At 39.4% G+C, this 12,739-nt stretch overlaps 1 pseudogene; it reads left to right on the forward strand.

The window, feature by feature from the left end:
• The first annotated feature begins 15 nt into the window (after positions 1-15).
• LOC132043159 (ABC transporter A family member 11-like) lies at positions 16-12,498 on the forward strand (annotated as a pseudogene).
• The last annotated feature ends 241 nt before the right edge of the window (positions 12,499-12,739 follow it).

The raw sequence follows: 12,739 nt of genomic DNA on the forward strand, positions 1-12,739 counted from the left end.
TATTATGTTTCATATTTTCCTGTTTTCTATGCTGAAACAAGCTTTAAAACAAGATATAGAAGAATACTTTGGTCTTTTTTTCCACCTAATCCTTTCGCTGGAGGCATGAATATATTATCAGAAGATGGGATCAGCTGGAGCAGGTTATCAGGATGTGACTTGAATGAATCATGCTACTCAATGGTATGGTAGCCTTTTGGATTCCCTTTTTTTAGTTTCAGTTGAAGAATGTATTACCTCCCTATTGACAAATTGTTGGATAATAATGTATGTCCTTTTCTGAAATTCAATACATTCCAGATGAAAATTGACCTTAAAACGTGTCTTATCTCCTTTATGCATGCTTAAATTTTGTACCCTCTTTATTCTTTCTAAGATCAGGTTGATTGACCATTTCCTAAACTTCTTTTGTCTTGCCAGCTCCACTGTTATCGATGGCTTATATCAACCTTCTTCTTGTGGCTTGTTTTGGCTATCTACCTTGACAATATCATACCCAACTCAGCATGTGTAAGAAAACCCTTTTTCTACTTTATAAAACCTGGATATTGGACAGGACGAAGTGAAGAGAAACCGAAAGGTACTGGAATTTCAAATTAAGTCGCATTTCCTTATTAGTTTCCTATTGATTTCATTTAAAAACCAAGCTCTGTCTCGGTTGCTATTTCAGAAAAGGCCCCTTTTTTAGGTTCTGGTTCTGCACCGTCAAATGACAGTTTCATTCAAGATAATGAGGGTGTTCTTGACGAGGAAACCAGAGTGAAAGAACAAGTAAAGGGAGGCATAATTGATCCCAATGTTTCTGTTCAGCAACAGGGCCTTTCCAAGACATATTCTGGATCTATGAGCTTAAGTTGCCACTCTTGCTGCCTATGCTGTCTTTACTGTACATGCAAGATTAAGAAACCTTACAGAGTTGTCCAGGTAAATTTCCCTATACTCTTTTCAGTTCAAGTAGTTTTTTGGCTAAAGTTGAATGTTCTATCGGAGCAATAAGTCTTCTCATTTAGGCTTAAACATTGAATTAGTGGAAACTGAAACCATCAATGATTTTCGCTGCCTTTCCTCGTAATGAGATTACTCTAATTTCCCTTTCATATTTAATCACTTAGCGTGAAATAATAGAAGGCACCATCTAGAATTTGTTACCATCAAACCTATCCCCTTCGGCTGAGCCAGATCCCCTGCTACACAGCGTGATACCTTCAATATCAAGCCAGCAAACACAGGAGCTTCTTTTTTTTCCTTCCAGCATTTCACCATAACATGTAATGGACTATTAGTGCTGAAAGGTGCACTCTTTTTTCAGGATCTTTGGTTAAGTCTTGAGAAGGACCAACTGTTCTGTCTCCTCGGACCCAATGGAGCAGACAAAACAACTGCAATTGGTTGCTTAACTGGTATAATTCCAGTGACTCGTGGAGATGGTAATATTTTTTAAGTAGTTCAACTTTACAAATGAATATTTGGTTTGAGCGGGAAAAGAACAATTATGTAATTGACATTTTTTTAACAGCATTAGTATATGGAAATTCTATTTGAAGTGCGGTTGGTATTTTAAACATAAGAAAGTTAATTGGAGTCTGCTCACAGGTAGTCCCGTATCCATTTACTATTCAATTCAAGTTATGTGGTCCATGGGTTGCTTCCTAAAAAGTAGCATTTGCTCACCATGTTTTGCAGTTTGACACTCTTTGGGATGCATTGTCTGGAGAAGAGCACCTTGAACTCTTCGCCAGCATCAAGGGCTTATCTCCAACATCAAAAAGATTGGTGAGCGTATGAAACAATATTTTTAAATTTTATAAAATCTATCTTGTGGTGGCAAGGGTGCGGCCCTTCCGCGGGCCCTGCTAACACGGGATGCTTTGTGCATTGGGCTGCCCTTTTTTATCTTGTGGTGGAAAGGGTATGGCCTAGACTCCTACAGCGTACTAGCGTAACCAAAAGATAAATACACAAAGGAGGGGAACATAAAACCTTATCTCCTCAAAAGCAAGTTGGGATTAGATAAGTCTAATTCTATACATTGTGCTTTGTCACACCCCAACCTTCGTCAGGGTGTGACGGGCACCCGACTCTCATCAGAGTCAAGCGAACCCTTAAACGTCAACTCAATTTTTTTTTTTTTTTTTAAAACAAGAATTGAAAATTGTAAATGAAATACCAAAATCGACACGTGGCTCAAGGCCTACCAAGACATCTTATATATATACATACGACATAGAACAGGGCGAGCCAAAAGGCCTCTGCCATTTCTGTACAACAAAATAATGGCCGACAAGGCCAAACAGTAACCACGACTTCCACGCTTGTTCATAGACTTCTAGTATGACTGCACAATATATAAGACTATACCAAACGGAACGACCTCGAAGCAAATGGAGGCTGTCGACTCCCGCATCTTGTGCCTTCCCTAAGAAGTGAGTCACGGGTCGCGTCCCCGAACTCGCGGGCATGAAACGCGACCCCCGAAAAGGGGGTCGGTACGGAATATGTCGAATATGTAAAGCGTCAATGAAACATGAATCGAAAAGTACAACGAAAAGCAAGTTTAGGTTACGACATGAATTAAATATTTAAATAAAATAGTCCTTCGGACGACGCTCCGACCTAATAATAATAACAATAATAGTAATAACGTAGTAGTAACAATGATAATAATACTAGTAATCCCCTTCGGGTGTACCGGTTCGACATACGTCTATCCTGGCCCGCCGGACATGCGGTCCGGAATAAAATGATGGCCCCTTCGGGCATGCCGGTCCAACATACGTCTATCCTGGCCCTATCGGACATGCTGGCCCCGACATAATCCTAGCCCCTTCGGGCATGTCACTCGTAGCATACGGCTACCCTGGCCCCTTCGGGCATGCCACTCGTGACATAATACTAATCTTAGCCCCTTCGGGCATAATGATAATAGTATTAGTAATAACAATAATAAAATCTCACACCCCCTTCGGAGTGGTTTTGGAAAATCTAAATAATAAGATATCGCACTCCCTTCGGAGTGGTTTTGAAAAAGCTTTGTAAAATATCACACTCCCTTCGGAGTGGTTTTGAAAAGTTTTATAAAATATCACACTCCCTTCGGAGTGGTTTTGAAAAGTTTTATAAAATATCGCTTAATGGAGTCATTTATGGAAGTTTCAAGGCAATTCGATCACATTCCTGCAAGTTACGGACGTTTGAGCATTTTTCCAACAAGTTACAAGGATTCTAGTTCAATTGCACTGAATGAATAGTGCTCAATTTCAGAATCGAATTTCGATGAAGCGAATAACCCCGAGGCTCAAATTCAAGCCTAGTATACCTAGGACATGCCAAAAGAAGGAGAGGGATAGCTTCACATACCTTACGGATGTCTTACGCTTGCTTAAACTCAAGTTCCGTTTCGCGAGAATGCGCAAATGGTCACCTTTACCGATTACTATTCATGAGAGTTAGCATTTCAATAATGAGTTCATACTTGACTACCGAAATTTCGGCGATCTCCCTATAAATCTAACATCCCCGAGATTAAACTCGGCTTAAAATAATCAACAACAACCCAACAACAACATCAACAACTTCAACAATTACAATAGAACACACAACTAGTCTTCTTTTTAACATAATGCAATCGCTTTCATTCCGACTTCAAATTTCAAACCATCACCATCGTACTCACATTCACTACTAATCAAAATCATTATAATACCATACGGAAGCGTTTCATAATATTTCTACAATATATATACAAAGTATACAAAATATACAACTCTCCAACATAAGGCCATAATTCCCCCCAACACTTCCAAATCAATACAAACTTACATCATTTTTTCCCCGTTTAGATTATAAGAATCATAACAATACATCGACATATCAAACAAAACAATTCATCACTATCTCCAATTCTTCCATAGCCACGGCCAACATCCATATTTTCCAATTCAACACAATTCATTCAACTTTCATTTCCAATCTAAATTTCACAACATCCATAACTAGAATACAACATAAAATTAACTCAACCTTGCCTACACCACAACACACATACACGGTACGCACACACTACACACCCACGGCTAAACTTCTACTTCCATATTCATCATAATTTTCATGATTTCCATTCAACTTCATTAACTCTAACATCCATAAATCATCTATAACATAAAAGGAACAAGAAATTCTTACCTTATTCTTCAAATTTCAATTTGCCGCAAACGTCGTTCTTTCGCTTAACTAATTATATCACGTTGAAGAGCGTCTTGAGCTTGCTACTAATTCAAGAAAAACAAGATTTTTGGATGAAGCCAAAGGACTTGGAAATTTTTTTTTTTCTTCTTCTTCTTTTTCTCTTGGAGCCGAGAGCTCTTCTCTTTTTTTTCTCTTCTTTTCTTTTAATTTCTTGAAGTTTCTTAAGGGCTTATCCCTTTATATAATTAATCATGTGATTAATTACATGGGTTGAGCCAGCCACCCATGTGGCCGGCCACCCCCTCTCTTTTGGGCCTATTTTCTCCTTTTTTTCCTTTGGGCCCAATTGCTTATAAATCATATGTTGCAATTTCCGAAACAAATTTCCGAGATTCCAATTTTGCCCTTGGCCCTCTCCAATGTTCTCGTGTCAACACTTTCCATAAGTGACAACATACACTTCACGTAAAATCAAAGCATGGCCTTATTCTTACAAATCACAATTACGTCCAAATTTTCCGAACGTGCAAAAACACGGGATGTAACATCCTCCCCCCCTTTAAAACATTCGTCCTCGAATGTTAAATTAGCCTTATAGGTCTTACAAGTATTATTGCCGGGGAAGGTTCTTTAGGTAGACGGCACGTATAAATCATTCATTGTTTAAGATAATCAATTACGGAATTTAGATTACTGGTGGTGCATCTGCGGTGCCTCGGGACACAGTCTCCCACCTAGTGCATAGATGCGATGTGGTCTGTCGGAACTGGGTGCTACCTCCGCCCCTACCTCGACCGGAAGAAGTCGAGGTCTGTCTCGGGGGCTCTTACCGAAGGTGACGACGCTTGCTACCGAATTTCCGGGAGCAATATGGCCCACTCCTGCGGACACTCTCTAGCATAGTGCGTCGGATCATGCAAGTATAACACACACCCCGTCGGCATTGTCCCACATGGCGTCTCCCACAAGTCGTACATCGAGGAGGGGCCATCGCCTCTTGCCCGACCACCTGCCTGCTGCGAGAACCCGACGCATATGAACGCTCTTGGGGAATGTCTCTCTGTCCACGAAATTGGAATGTCTATCTCCCGCCGAGGTCCACGAAATCGCGAAGGTGCACTATAGCTTCCGTTGGCGCTTGCGATCCTGCACTTTGTGCATAAGCTTGGATGCGAGCGTGGCGGCATATGGAACCCTTACGATTCCCCGATCTTAGGTGAACTCTATCCTCCATTTCACGGCCCTCTTGGGCTATGAGTCGCACACCTCTCGCTCTCAAATTAAGGAATCTATCAAGCCTTTGCTCGTCGGGTGGCATATTGACGTGTCGAATTCCGTCGGCGGAAGGGCGTCGCTACCTCTCGATAATCTCCGTTTGGTACCGGTTAATTGCTATTGGAGCGGCTAACTCGACGGACTCTGTGGCGGATGCCTTCATTATATTCAACCGCATACCATCTATAAACTCACGAGGATCGGCATTGGGGTCATTACTGTTAATAGGCATTTTCGCATATTCGGAAAATTTTGAAATCTGTGACTTGTATGTTATAAGTCGATTTCTTGATTCTAGTCAATATGCTTATGTTGTTCTACGGAAAATTTATTGGGGTACGTCGGAGAAGGCGAGGGGGCAAATTTGGAATTTTGGAAATTAGTTTCTTCAAATCGAGTTTTCAACGAATTGGGCCAGAAAAAAATTGGAAGAAAATTGAGGCCAAACCATAGGGTGGCCGGCCTTGGCCCAAGCCCCGTTAATAGTCATGTGAATTCCATGTGACCATTTAATCATATATATCCATGCCAAGTCTTGGAATGTTCAAGAAAAATCAAAAAAAAAAAAATTGGAGAGCGCATTCGGCGAACCCATCAAGGAAAAAAAAAAAATTCCAAGCTTTGTTCCATCAATTCTTGTTCTTGCTAACAAGTGCAAGGCGCTCATCAAGTTGGTATAATTAGTTTGACAAGAAAGCAACGTTTGCGGAAGATTGGAATTTGAAGAAAAGGGAATTTCATGCTTTATGTTATGGAATAAGTATATATGATACGATGGTTAGAATTAAGTGAGAATTATGGAAGCATGGTGGGTGTGTGGCGTGTGTGTGTGAAGTATGTTTTGGCCGTGTGCATGCATGTGTGTGTCGCAAGATTAATTAAATTTTATGTTGTATTTTTAGCTATGATTATGATGGAAATTATATTGGCAATGGAAGTTGGAAGAATTTGTTGAGGTTGGAATTTTGGAGCTTTGGCCGTGTGGTGTTAGGTGATGAAATGGTAATAATTATGTTGTTTAATGTGTTAGTTGTGTAGTTGTGACTTTTGCAATGTAAGTGTAAGAAAATGATAAATGGCATAGAAATTCAATGTTTTAGAATGCGTGAAAATACCATAAATTGTGAGTAATGTTCGAGGATCGTTAAAGATTGGGAGAATTGAGTAAGTTATGGCCGTGCCCGCAAATGCTATGGTGTGTCTCCGGGGGACTTAATGTAAGAGTTGGAAAATCTTATGTTGGAAAAATGACCGATTGATATTGTTGGGTTGTTGTTGGTTGATTGGATATCTCGTGACTGCAGAAATTTCGGTAGCTAAATATTTGTTGAAATATTAGTGTAAAGATGACCATTTGCGGAGCATTTGAGTCAACAAACGTGGCATCTTTCATTCTCGCTACTATCTCGACGCCTTGATTGCGGCATCCGATCCGAGACCGGAGTCACAATTGAACGTTTCTTTATGTTGTTGTCAAAATGCTTTTTATATACAGAAACCTTCTCTAACGGACCGGATTGTTCCAAACGCTCATAAATGATTTCATAAAGGTGATCTATAATTTATGTCCTCGACTTGACCCGAGGTGGGGAGGGATTTTAAGGTTTCTATATAATGTTAAAGAATTCCTTTGATTTATGGTATCGTGTCAAACGGTGAATATGATGAGTCCATGATATGCTTGACATGTGTTATGATTCTAGAAATATGATTTGAAGTAAGTAATCGTGCCGTCCCCGGGGGCTTGGCTAACTACCGTTTCATCCGACCATTCGAACCTCGCTCCATGTTATATTTTGCCTTCCGTCCCAAAACTCTAATTTGACCGTCATGGCGCCTTACCCTTCTTATGCGGCATTACTCTGTTCCGAAATCATACAAATTGTTCTCGTGCGACTCCTTTGATTAGAGACCTTACTTATGACATGTGATGATACGGGGATGGCGGCCACGTGATCTTTACCATGAAAGAAAGATATATATATATGACACCACTATTAATGTCCCTTAACGCCGGGACTTGCATGTTTATAGATGTTATATATGGTGCACAACACACCGATAAATTAAGACTCATGTATAACACGCATTCTAGGTCTGCGAACAAGGCTCACGAGGTGATTTTTTATGTTCCCCTTTACATACTCGGTACATTCGATACCACTTTGTCACACCCCAACCTTCGTCGTGGTGTGACGGGCACCCCATATGTTTACTCTCGAGTCAAGCGAACCATAAACGTCAACTCAATATTTTTTTTTTTTTTTAAAACAAGAATTGAAAATTGTAAATGAAATACCTAAAAATCGACACGTGTATGGGTGCTCAAGGCTACCAAGACATCTTATATATATATACATACGACATAGAACGTATAGCATCTTTCATTTCTCTAATCTCACCGAGCCAAAAGGCCTCGCCATTTGGAGAGGTACAACAAAATAATGGCCGACAAGGCCAAACAGTAACCTTAGGCGGCGACGAAATCATACCGTGGATTAGGGACCCTTATGCACGGCTCTTCGCACGACTTTACCATGAAAGAAAGAATGACACCCGCACAATATATAAGACTATACCAAAAAGCTTCTTAGAACGGACCTCGAACTTTGCAAATGGGGACTCTCTCGAGTCAAGACGTCCCAATTTTATTTTATTTTTTTTTAAAACAAGAATTGAAACTACCAAAATCGAGCACAGGCCTGCCAAGTCACCGGGTCGCGTCCCGAACTCCGCGGGCATGAAACGCGGCGGACTTCCCGCACAATATATAAGACTATACCAAAACGGGGTCGGTCGACTCCATTGGCCTTCCACTAATATGTCGCGTCCCGAATATGTAAGCGTCGAAACATGAATCGGAAAAGTACAACGGTAAGCAAGTTTAGGTTACACGACATGAATTAAATATTTAAATAAAATAGTCCCGCCGGACGGCCGCTTTCCGACTAATAATAATAACAATAATAGTAATAACGATAGTAGTAACAATGATAATAATACTAGTAATCCCTTCGGGTGTGCCGGTTCCGACATACGTCTATCCGGCCCCTTCGGACATGCGGTCCGGAATAAATGATGGCCCCGCCGGGCATGCCGGTCCAACATACGTCTATCCCCGGCCCCATCGGACATGCGGCCCCGACATAATCCTAGCCCCGCCCGGGCATGTCACTCGTAGCATACGGCTACCACCCCCCTTCGGGCATGCCACTCGTGACATAATACTAATCTTAGCCCGCTTCGGGCATAATGATAATAGTATTAGTAATAACAATAATAAAATCTCACACCCCCCCGGAGTGGTTTTGGAAAATCTAAATAATAAGATATCGCACTCCTTCGGAGTGGTTTTGAAAAAGCTTTGTAAAATATCACACTCCCTTCGGAGTGGTTTTGAAAAGTTTTATAAAATATCACACTCCCTTCGGATTGGTTTTGAAAAGTTTTATAAAATATCGCTTAATGGAGTCATTTATGGAAGTTTCAAGGCAATTCGATCACATTCCTGCAAGTTACGGACGTTTGAGCATTTTTCCAACAAGTTACAAGGATTCTAGTTCAATTGCACTGAATGAATAGTGCTCAATTTCAGAATCGAATTTCGATGAGCAGAATAACCCCCGAGGCTCAAATTCAAGCCTAGTATACCTAGGACATGCCAAAAGAAGGAGAGGGATAGCTTCACATACCTTACGGATGTCTTACGCTTGCTTAAACTCAAGTTCCGTTTCGCCCAGAATCTGCAAATGGTCACCTTTACCAGTTACTATTCATGAGAGTTAGCATTTCAATAATGAGTTCATACTTGACTACCGAAATTTCGGCAGCATCTCCCCTATAAATCTAACATCCCCGAGGATTAAACTCGGCTTAAAATAATCAACAACAACCCAACAACAACATCAACAACTTCAACAATTACAATAGAACACACAACTAGTCTTCTTTTTAACATAATGCAATCGCTTTCATTCCGACTTCAAATTTCAAACCATCACCATCGTACTCGCATTCACTACTAATCAAAATCATTATAATACCATACGGAAGCGTTTCATAATATTTCTACAATATATATACAAAGTATACAAAATATACAACTCTCCAACATAAGGCCATAATTCCCCCCAACACTTCCAAATCAATACAAACTTACATCATTTTTCCCCCGTTTAGATTATAAGAATCATAACAATACATCCAACATATCAAACAAAACAATTCATCACTATCTCGATTCTTCCATAGCCACGGCCAACATCCATATTTTCCAATTCAACACAATTCATTCAACTTTCATTTCCAATCTAAATTTCACAACATCCATAACTAGAATACAACATAAAATTAACTCAACCTTGCCTACACCACAACACACATACACGGCCATTACACACTACACACCCACTGCAAACTTCTACTTCCATATTCATCATAATTTTCATGATTTCCATTCAACTTCATTAACTCTAACATCCATAAATCATCTATAACATAAAAGGAACAAGAAATTCTTACCTTATTCTTCAAATTTCAATTTGCCGCAAACGTCGTTCTTTCGCTTAACTAATTATATCACGTTGAAGAGCGTCTTGAGCTTGCTACTAATTCAAGAAAAACAAGATTTTTGGATGAAGCCAAAGGACTTGGAAATTTTTTTCTTTCTTCTTCTTCTTTCTCTCTTGGAGCCGAGAGCTCTTCTTTTTTTTTTCTCTTCTTTTCTTTTAATTTCTTGAAGTTTCTTAAGGGCTTATCCCTTTATATAATTAATCATGTGATTAATTACATGGGTTGGGCCAAGGCCACCATGTGGCCGGCCACCCCCCCTCTCTTTTGGGCCTATTTTCTCCTTTTTTTCCTTTGGGCCCAATTGCTTATAAATCATATGTTGCAATTTCCCGAAACAAATTTCCGAGATTCCAATTTTGCCCTTGGCCCTCTCCAATGTTCTCGTGTCAACACTTTCCATAAGTGACAACATACACTTCACGTAAAATCAAAGCATGGCCTTATTCTTACAAATCACAATTACGTCCAAATTTTCCGAACGTGCAAAAACACGGGATGTAACAGTGGGATCCTTACAAAGAATTGTATTTACAGTGTGTTGTGTAACTGCTAGAATTATGTATCGTGGACTCCTCTTTATATCTGGAAGCTTCCAAAAATAAGATAATTTATCACCATCCATCTATCACAGAATAATGGCAGCTGCCCTTTTCTTCTTCCAGACTCAATAATGGCAGCTGCCACTTATCATAACTTCATGCATCCTCTAGCTTTTATTCCTTTTCCTTATTGGAGGTAAGAATTAACCATCTAACATCTGTATCTATCTATTCACTATCTGCATTATATTCTGCAATCATATATTCATTCCAAATTAAATTACTGATTGAAACAAGATTTCAATTATTCTTGCATTTGTTTGATCGGGGAAACATAATTTCAATAATTCTTGCATTTGTTTGATCGGGGAAACATAATTTCAATTATTCTTGCATTTGTTTGATCGGGGTAATTCCATATGATTTCCGTCATTAAAAGCCTCTTCATTTACATGAACGGCAGGAAGCTAAAAGTTTATTGGCTGATGTGAAACTTGATGATGTAGCCAAAGTTAGAGCCAGTGGCTATAGTGGTGGAATGAAACGTCGCCTCAGTTTAGCAATAGCATTGATTGGAAATCCGAAGCTCCTCTTTTTGGATGAACCAGTATGCGAATCTTTTTAATATTTCAGTAGCATATGTATGGTTTCTTTATCCTGAAGTATCTTGAACTTGTAGACAACTGGTATGGATCCTGTAACTCGGAGGCATATCCGGAGTGTGATCGAGGGTGCAAAGCAATGGCGTTCAATCATTCTGACAACACATTCTATGGAGGAAGCTGATATTTTATCAGTTCGAATTGGAATTATGGCAAAGGGCAGACTTCGCTGAATTGGGACATCAACCACGTTGAAGTCTCAATTTGGAGCTGGTTTTATTACTAAAGTTAGTTTGAATAAAATTGCTGATGCTAATGTGATAGACGGGAACTGTGAGGCTGTCAAAGAATTCTTCAGACAGGTCCATTTAGTTAGAGCACTTTTTTGAGATTTTGCTTTTACAAACAAACTCTTGCTCTAGACTTAAGTTATTTGATTTGCAGCATTTAGATGTCACACTGAAAGAGGAAGATAAATCTTTCTTGACTTTTGTCATCCCTCACGAGAAGGAGAATCAACTAGAAGTAAGTTACTATTTGAGGGATTCTCATTTTCTGCTAACATGTGTGTAAGTACTCAAACTTTATCCTGATATTATTGGCGCGCCTGCATCAGAAATTCTTTGTAGAGCTAGAAAATAGAAAAGTGGAGTTTGGCATACTACTAAATATCCAGATAGGTCTAACGACACTAGAAGAAGTGTTCTTGAACATGGCAAAGAAGGCAGAGCTAGAAGAGGCTCAATCTGAAGGAAGCATCAAGACGCTCACTTTAGCATCCGGAACTACTCTCCAGGTAAGTGCTTCACTTTGGAAACTTCTAAAAAGAAAATGAAAAATATGTCTATCAACAGATGAAAAACAAAGTGATTAATTGGCCTTACAATGCAATGAAGTTACCAGTAGGATCGAAGTATGCAGAGATCCCAGGAACAACGTCCTCGGAGAACCCTAGAGGCCTTATGGTTGAGGTTTATTGGGAGCAGGATAATCATGGCAATCTCTGCATCTCAGGACATTCCGATGAAATTCCTGTGCCACCAGGTCTTCAAGTAACAACTTAAAGTTTAGTTACTGCCCAGCAGAGAAAGCAATGTTGTATATCAGTTTGAAGGAATTGCTTCTCTTAACTTCTCAGCTAGCTAGCTCACTACTCAGTTATTACAAAAGAGTTCAAAGGAGTTATGTAATATATTATGAGCACATGCATGGAGACGATTCTTATATTCTTATAAAGACAATGAATTGCATTTATAAGTTCTCTTATTATGAGAACGTATTTTACATTTATAAGTTTAAACAGTGATATCCATATAACCTCTTCGTTTTTCTTTGGCAAATTATGTATTAGTATTTTAAAGCAGATTTTGTTTACCCCGAAATTGGATAATAAGTTGAATTTGTAAATGAGGTATAGGATATGTAGGCACTTTAATCTATTTTTTGATAAATAAAGAACGTATATGTAAGTTTGCTTATAAATGACGTAAACGTATGTAAATCAATGTACTAATGCTTTAGATGAATATGTTGAGATTAAGGATTTGGGCTAAGATATTTATATGT

This window comes from Lycium ferocissimum, unplaced genomic scaffold (genome assembly GCF_029784015.1).
Source record: "Lycium ferocissimum isolate CSIRO_LF1 unplaced genomic scaffold, AGI_CSIRO_Lferr_CH_V1 ctg21527, whole genome shotgun sequence".
Lineage (NCBI taxonomy): Eukaryota > Viridiplantae > Streptophyta > Magnoliopsida > Solanales > Solanaceae > Lycium > Lycium ferocissimum.